The 6,072-nt window shown below is 35.9% G+C and overlaps 1 long non-coding RNA gene across 1 annotated transcript; it reads left to right on the top strand.

Annotated features, from left to right (window-relative positions):
* The first annotated feature begins 751 nt into the window (after positions 1-751).
* On the top strand, positions 752-1,647 carry LOC147515561 (uncharacterized). Its single transcript, XR_015213459.1, has 4 exons — positions 752-1,052; positions 1,192-1,293; positions 1,370-1,469; positions 1,558-1,647. It is a non-coding gene; the product is annotated as an uncharacterized LOC147515561 (long non-coding RNA).
* Positions 1,648-6,072: the final 4,425 nt, after the last annotated feature.

Raw genomic sequence — 6,072 nt, 5'->3', positions numbered from 1 at the left:
TACAAGCGAGGTAAAGAGAGATTCTTGGATGACACAGGAGAGCTGACAAATGAGAAACCTCTCAATAAGAAAGGAATATATAGATTGAGTAATGTGCAGTACGAACAAGTACGTAAATGGGTGTTGCAGTGCTCAAAACTTTCTATTCCATGGCAAAAGTAAGTCTACTCTTTTCATGTTTATAATATTGTATATGAGACTGTGAAACTCTAAAGACCTATTTAATTTGTCTCTTGTGTCATTTCATTGTAGGAAATACCAAATATTCTTGCAAGGATTTAAACCAAGTGGTCGTAAGAGAAAAGGTAACACCGAAACACCAATGAGTTTTATTCCTTGGTTAAGGGAACAAGTATAGTTTCAGTACCTTAGTAATCACTTAGAGTAACACGTAGGATCATGTATTTCTTGCAGAATAATATTAGCTTTTGTGGATTTTTTGACAACTACAAAATGAAGAGGTTTCTCCCATCAAGAGACTTGCTGATGGTCCCCACTTCCAAACGATTTCGTATAACACATACCAAGCCAATGGATATGTGTTTTATACTGCTGAATGGGACACTAACAAGACAACTCAGAATTCTGGAATTAAAATGAATGTGATGACTAACTTTCGTGCAAGTGCAAAGGATAAGAAGTTTGTGTCTGATGATACTACTTATTATGGGCTCATTAGACAAATTCTCGAACTCGACTACTTTGATTTCACTATAACTATTTTTTGTTGTGATTGCGTTCGTGTGGAAGATAAAGTGAATGGATGTTACACTGATCCGGATATTAATTTAACATTCGTGGATTTGAGCAAGTTTAAAGGAAGTTCGAAGATTGTAGATGAACCATTTATTCTTGCCTCACAAGCATCACAGGTTTTTTATTGCAAAGACCTAACAAGGAGTGGTTGGAATGTCATGTTACATGCTCCAAAGAGAATGACTAGAGACATGGATGCGTATGAAAACCCTTTAGTTTTTTAGTCAAGATTGTAACGAGACACTTTTGAGTTCATTAGTGTTAGAAGATAAATTATTGATGTTCACTGATATTAGGTAATATCTAAGTCGGGTGTGGCTTAACAAATAAAGTTCTTCTTAGTACATTGTCTTATAATGTTCAGCTTAGTACAATGTCTTGACATGTTATTGATGATATACTAAAATTTAATTGCATGTATGGCATTATTTGCAGGTCAAGTATAGTGCTTTCCTTCCAGCTGTGTTGGGGTTTCTGCTAAGTGTGTATTCGTTGAAATCCATAGGATCGGATATGTCGGGACAGGAGAGCACAGAGGTACTTTCTTTTAAATACGTAAAATTTTAGTTTGTTAATGGTTTCTACCTAACAGTCTATCTTTTATCCTATTAAGAGCTCAAAGCAAGCGGAAAAGAGGGCTAGGAAGACAATGTTATCACGTGAGGCTGTGATGGCTAGAGATCTCAACGGTGGCATACATATTTCTGATTCAGGTACAAAGTTTAAATCTAATGAAGGGTTGGCAATTATAGGCACTATATTTACTCAATACTAAGTTCTCTAGTCCTTTTATACTTGCAGACTCGAGGCCTTCCTTAGTATTCCCTTTTTTTTAACATCTTGGGGGTAGGGATTTCCTTGCAACACAAATAAGAAAAACGTTATAATCTATTAAATGTATTGCACCTGTACCTGATATCATAACTTTTCTTGATTCCAGGATCATCATCTAGTGATTCCCAAGTTTCTGGAGGTGGAGGTTCTTATGGTACATATAGTATTTCTCCAATAATTTTATTTGTTGATAGTTATTCTTTTATATATTCCCACGAATTGACTGACACATTTTTGCCTTTTCAGTAATTTAATTATTTATTTTTATTTTATAGTCTCTTCCAAGGGAAAGAAGAAAGTTGAATTTGACTCTGACGGACAGCCTGTAGGTTAAGAAGGATTTTCTAGTTTGCTTGGTGGGACAACAAAGACACATTGTCCTATCTCTTATGAGAGTTTCAAAAATGTGCCTAGTCCAACAAAAAACATAATCTGGAGCAGCGTCGTAGTTAGTCTTATGCTCTTATCCATTATGGTTCTCTCTCTCTTTTTTTAGTATGAATCATGCATGGCTTGAAAGACCTTGGATATCTAGTGTAGTGTTGGATACAATTATTTTATCTTAAATGCTGAAACCAGCCCTTTACTCTTAGACTAATAATCACACCTCATGTATGAGGGTAACTGCCTGTAACTACACACCAAATATGTGGATATGTGATGATTGGCCAAGGTCATAGACTCATAGGATTGCGATGACATTTCAGACCTGTTTTTACTTTTTTTTTTTTTTTTTTTTCCATATGGTCATGCTGGCATGCTGCTAAAGAAATTGTTTTTCTGAGGCCTTTAAAACAATGAGGAAGAGTTTGTTTATGAAATGATTGATTTTGATTTTGTTCCAGGGAGATGCTGATAGTGCAGTTGATAGGCTTTGGCAGAAAAAGAAGCTCGAAGTTGGACAACAGTAAGATTCACCTATTGGAGGAGTGTCACTATTTTGTTTCTATGGATGGATATCCTGAACTTTTTAGGAACTTAGTACCATTTAATGACTAAATGTTTTGGTTGAGTTTTCTGTTTAGAGTTTTGGTTGAGTTTCAATGGATGGAATATCCTCAACTTGAATATGTTATGAGAATCGGTGGTAGTGTTAATGGGTTGTAAAAGTACTAAAAGAACCTGTGATGGTTTGTTAGTAGGAGCTGAGTAACTTCTTGATGGGAACCTTTAATTGTTGCTATTAGGCTGAGACGCTGAGTAGGCTATAAAATTGTTTCTATTAGCCATTTGATGATGGATGGGGACTGGGCTTTGTCTATTACTGCACACTTCAAAAGGCACAAGTATTTGTTTATTACTGATGCTATTAATGTTACAGAACTGTATGGGCATTTTTTGGCCCTAATTCGACCTTTTTTAAAAAATAAATGAAAAAAAAGACACTTGTCAAGTGTTGTAGAAAAAAAAAAGACTGCAAAAAAAACGGGTCACCATACAACACCTAAAAGTGTATTTTTTTTGAAAAAACGATGCATCTGTCATGTCTTTTTTCAACAGATATGGTGTAGTGTTTCTAGCGTCAAATAAAGTGATCCACCCTCATATTTTCCAACTGTACGTTAGCAACCAAATTCCAAGATAGAATAAGTTTTTGATCAATTTAATATATACTTTCGCTCATTTTCTATGTAAGTGATTAAACAATAGGTGAAGGATATCAAGTGGTACCCCTTGTTAGCAATTCGGGATACGATAAAAATTTGGTATGGGAATAATTCGAGAATTATTCGGTGATTCAAAAAAACAGTACGGTCAAATATTCGGTCAAAAATTCGCAATACGGGGCCGGCCAACAATTATACGGTGTTTAATTAATACGCATTTTAAATGTTTGGTTGTAAAAATTCGTGATATTATGTTAGTAAATATTAATAATAGTGGTCATTCTTTACAACATAACAAACATATCTAAACAATCTAGCTACAAAAACATTAACCAATTAAATGGTCCACATAAGTACCTTCATTTATTTGTTTTTGGATTGAAATTACCGTTCAAATTTCAAAATACACATACACCATGACATGACAATTTAAATATTGCCCAAAAAGTATAAAAGTAAAGCTTTTGGATTAATTTATCACTAAAAATATAGGGTTAACTAGTATTACCCCCCTACTAGATGAGCCAATTAGGATTTCCCCCAACTAAATGGGAAAATTAGGGTCTCCCCCCCCCAGTACACAAAAAAAAAACACGGTCAACCCAAGTTGACTTTTTTTTTTTGTGTACTTAGGGGGGAGACCCTAATTTCCCCATCTAGTTGGGGGCAATCCTAATTGGCTCATCTAGTAGGGGAGTAATACTAGTTAACCCAAAAATGTAAGAGTGAGGGACTTAAAGTAAGAGTGAAGACATAAAGTACATAAAAAATAACAAAAACGCAACCGAATTTTCATTCTTTTTTTTTTTTTCACCGGCGAAATCGGTATTATTCGTTCCAAGGCAAAAAATCGCGAATTATGACAAATCTTTCAAACATTCAGAAGTATTATACGTTTTGCCATTCAAAAATTCGATTCGTGAATAATTCGGCGAATTGCTAACAAGGGTGGTACCCAGGAGGCCAGGAACTTTTCATAGAAGGGTCCATTGTGCGATGATATTATCGATGCTCCTGTTGAGACTTGAGGTAGAAAATTCTCCTAAAAATTAGATATGCAAAATAAGTACAACACTCGTCACTTAGAAGTAAGATTATATTAGAAAGAACCAACTCTAGCTCAACGGTCCTGCTACCCATACATGTGTGCAAAGAGAACATAAGATCTGACCATTATGCAATGATCACAATCTAACTATTAAAACTTTCACATTTTCAACAATGAATTGTGGAATTGTACTTTGGTGATGCTCTCAAACTTCAAAACTAGAGACGCACATGGTAGTAATTTCTCTTATATCAAATTATAAAATTTTCAGCACAAATATAATATTTATCCCATGACATTTCTTGAGAGTAGAAGACCCTGTGTTCTTGTTGAGAACCTGTGTTTCGTCATGGAGTTTGTGGAAAACCATTTGTGCAGTACCATTCAATAGTTTCCCAAGGAATACTTTTGAGGTATGGGTGTTTAAAATCATTAATAATGAGGACAAAAGCAAAAGAACAGTCTACTTGATCTAAAATTTCTAGATATATACAATGTCAAGTATGGCAAAATCAGGCAAATACATGATTGTTGTTTTCGCATCTGCCCAATCAAACATTATAATCTACATCTTATCAGAAAATTTGACTCAAATATCCAGCTCCATATATCTCTTTTTTTCATTTGTAGAGGTGTGGATTTTGTGTATACGACCTAATGTTGTGTTTGATAGGGAATGGATGTACTCTTTCTTGGGACAAGAGTTGCCTACGTATCAAGTTTCTTGGATAAACTTGAATTAAGCCTTACGCAGTTCATCTCTCTCTACTTATAGATGCTTTAGCTAACTTTCCTTATTTGCTCCAGGTCGTTGTCAAGTGTAGATCCATATTTTTTGATATCTTGATGATTCGTCATTACTTCTGATGTTACAAAGTAAATGTCTCCTTGATTAGTGTGTTGACTGAGCTTCAGGATCGCGGTGGATCATTTACTTCCATATATGGATGTGCTTGATATTTGGGACGACCTGAGTTTGGGTCATTGTCACGTCCTGCTGGTGTGGTACGAGCTATGAAGATACGACCTGGATTGTGGACACGTGTGCTATAGTAATATGTTTGAGAACGGAGGGTACTTACATAGCCCCCTTTATTTTATTTATTTTTTGGACAGTTGTGGTGTGAAAAGAAAAAATAAAATAAATCTTTTAACACATGTCGCACAGCTGGTTTTGTTTGAACGGTTGGGAAAATGTGTGGGAACTGTTGGATCTGATCCATGGGCCCAAAATCGCGGCGGTTTGTAGGCGAGGTTATGATTACGTTTTGGGGAAGGCAAAACATTTTGTCTGTTTTCGAGATTTGTGCAGCTGAAGGGTTTTTGCATGTGAAGGTTCTTCATTTCTTCATTCTATCAACAAATGAAGAAAAAGCAAAGCGAAAGAAAAACAAAAAACCTTTCCAACCTTTCGTCTTCAGGTGTGTCTCTTTTGAACTTCAAAAATTTAATCTTTTGTTTCTTTTGCTTTTGTAATGTCGATTACTAGTAATAGTTTGAGTGGGGATCAGAAGTGGAGTTGGATCAGTGGAGAAAGAGAATAGTGAGTGATGGAGATGATGGCGTTAGGGCACGTAGTGGAGGCGAGGCATCATCATCCTCTTCATTGGAGACGATGACTGAGGTGGCGGTGTCTAGGTCGGTGTTGGATAATTTTGGGGACTTGAGAAGGGAGTTTGGGATTGATAGCCCCGATCTGATGATATACAACCTGAGTGGTGAGAACATCATTTTTGGTTTAGATTATGCGCCTCGAGATGGTGGAGTTGTAATTATGTATGGCCAATTGAAGGCGGGGTTGAGATTGCCATTCTCACATCTAACCTT

The sequence above is a fragment of the Coptis chinensis genome, chromosome 2 (assembly GCF_015680905.1).
Source record: "Coptis chinensis isolate HL-2020 chromosome 2, ASM1568090v1, whole genome shotgun sequence".
Taxonomy (NCBI): domain Eukaryota; kingdom Viridiplantae; phylum Streptophyta; class Magnoliopsida; order Ranunculales; family Ranunculaceae; genus Coptis; species Coptis chinensis.
The sequence above is the reverse complement of the archived record's forward strand: the minus strand, read 5'-3'. Positions and strand labels throughout refer to the sequence as shown.